This window comes from Arachis ipaensis, chromosome B1, assembly GCF_059453495.1.
Source record: "Arachis ipaensis isolate K30076 ecotype BB chromosome B1, ASM5945349v1, whole genome shotgun sequence".
Classification (NCBI taxonomy): domain Eukaryota; kingdom Viridiplantae; phylum Streptophyta; class Magnoliopsida; order Fabales; family Fabaceae; genus Arachis; species Arachis ipaensis.
Window position 1 is genome coordinate 134654914 of NC_142436.1, and position 2682 is coordinate 134657595.

Consider the following 2682-nt stretch of genomic DNA (forward strand, 5'->3'; position numbering starts at 1 on the left):
AAAAATTTTTCAAAAAGTTTTCCTTTGTTTTCGAAAAAAAAATTTTAAATAAAAATGTTTTCAAAAATATATTTTTCTTCAGAATTTTTAAGAATGAATTCTAGTGTTTCATGAAGCATGTTGAAGCCTGGCTGGCTGTAAAGCCATGTTTAATTCTTTTGGATAGGGAATGTCAGGCGTGTCATGTCTGAGTTACATACTAAAGCTTGGCTGGCTATTAAGCCATGCCTGACCCTTTGATTGGAGCTTTAGACTAAAGAGCATAAGATTCCTGGAATTCATATTAAAAATTTTGGAATCCTTATTTTTCTCTTTCAAAATTATTTTCGAAAAAATTAAAAGAAAATACAAAAAAAATCATAAAATCATAAAAATCATAAAATATTTCATGTTTCTTGTTTGAGTCTTGAGTCAAGTTGAAAGTTTGGTGTCAATTGCATATTTATCTTGCATTTTTCGAAAAAGTTCATGCATTCATGGTGTTCTTCATGATCTTCAAGTTGTTCTTGATAAGTCTTCTTGTTTGATCTTGATGTTTTCATGTTTTGTGTCTTTTCTTGTTTTTCATATGCATTCTTGCATTCATAGTGTCTAAAGATCTCTAAGTTTGGTGTCTTGCATGTTTTCTTTGCATATAAAAATTTTCAAAAATAAGTCTTGATGTTCATCATGACATTCAAAGTGTTCTTGGTGTTCATCTTGACATTCATAGCATTCTTGCATGCATTCATTGTTTTGATCTAAAATTTCCATGCATTGAGCATTTTTAGTATTTTTCTCTCTCATCATTAAAAAATTCAAAAATCAAAAAAATATCTTCCCCTTTTTTTCTCTCAAAATTTCGAAAATTAGATTTAACTTTTTCAAAAATTTTTAAAATCTAGTTGTTTTTATGAGTCAAATCAAATTTTCAATTTAAAAATCTTATCTTTTTCAAAATCTTTTTCAAAAATCAAATCTTTTTCATTTCTCTTAGTTATTTTCGAAAATTATAAAAATATTTTTCAAAAATCTTTTTCTTAATTTTATATCATAATTTTCGAAAATAACATCATCAATTAATGTTTTGATTCAAAAATTTCAAGTTTGTTACTTGCTTGTTAAGAAAGATTCAAACTTTGAGTTCTAGAATCATATCTTGTGATTTCTTGCGAATCAAGTCATTAATTGTGATTTTAAAAATCAAATCTTTTTCAAAAACTAATTTCAATCATATCTTTTCAAAAATATCTTCTTATCTTATGTTTTTTAAAATTTGATTTTAAAATATCTTTTCTAACTTCTTATCTTCTTATCTTTTCAAAATTGATTTTCAAAATTTGTTTCAACTAACTAACTAACTTTTTGTTTGTTTCTTATCTTTTTCAAAACTACCTAACTAACTCCCTCTCTCTCTAATTTTCGAAAATATCTTCCCTCTTTTTCAAAATTTCTTTTTAATTAACTAATTATTTTAATTTTTGATTTTTATTTTCGAAAAAATCACTAACCTTTTTCAAAAACTATTTTCGAAAATCACTAACTCTTTTTCAAAAATAATTTTCGAAAATTCTCCTTCTCTCTCATCTCCTTCCATTTATTTATTCATCTACTAACACTTCATCTCACCCAAATTCGAACCCCCTCTTCCATCTATGTTCGAATTTTTTTCTTCTACTCACACAGGGACCTCTATACTGTGGTAAAAAGGACCCCTATTATTATTATTATTATTATTTTTCTGTCCCTCTTTTTCATATGAGCAGGAGCAAAGACAAGAATATTCTTGTCGAAACAGATCCAGAACCTGAAAGAACTCTGAAAAGGAAACTAAGAGATGCTAAAATACAACAGTCCAGAGACAACCTTTCAGAAATTTTTGAACAAGAAGAAAAGATGGCAGCCGAAAATAATAATAATGCAAGGAGAATGCTGGGTGACTTTACTGCACCTAATTCCAATTTACATGGAAGAAGCATCTCCATTCCTGCCATTGGAGCAAACAATTTTGAGCTGAAACCTCAATTAGTTTCTCTGATGCAGCAGAACTGCAAGTTTCATGGACTTCCATCTGAAGATCCTTTTCAGTTCTTAACTGAATTCTTGCAGATATGCGATACTGTTAAGACTAATGGAGTAGATCCTGAAGTCTACAGGCTCAAGCTTTTCCCTTTTGCTGTAAGAGACAGAGCTAGAATATGGTTAGACTATCAACCTAAAGATAGCCTGAACTCTTGGGATAAGCTGGTCAAGGCTTTCTTAGCCAAGTTCTTTCCTCCTCAAAAGCTGAGTAAGCTTAGAGTGGATGTTCAGACCTTCAGACAGAAAGAAGGTGAATCCCTTTATGAAGCTTGGGAGAGATACAAAGAACTGACCAAAAAGTGTCCTTCTGTCATGCTTTCAGAATGGACCATCCTGGATATATTCTATGATGGTCTGTCTGAATTAGCTAAGATGTCATTAGATACTTCTGTAGGTGGATCCATTCACCTAAAGAAAACGCCTGCAGAAGCTCAAGAACTCATTGATATGGTTGCTAATAACCAGTTCATGTACACTTCTGAGAGGAATCCTGTGAGTAATGGGACGCCTATGAAGAAGGGAGTTCTTGGAATTGATACTCTGAATGCCATATTGGCTCAGAATAAAATATTAACTCAGCAAGTCAATATGATTTCTCAGAGTCTGAATGGAATGTAAGCT

At 30.6% G+C, this 2682-nt stretch overlaps 1 non-coding gene across 1 annotated transcript; it reads right to left on the bottom strand.

Annotated features, from left to right (window-relative positions):
- Nucleotides 1-2271: 2271 nt before the first annotated feature.
- On the bottom strand, nt 2272-2379 carry LOC148578465 (small nucleolar RNA R71). The gene has a single exon (XR_015902837.1). It is a non-coding gene; the product is annotated as a small nucleolar RNA R71 (small nucleolar RNA).
- Between the last annotated feature and the right edge of the window lie 303 nt (nt 2380-2682).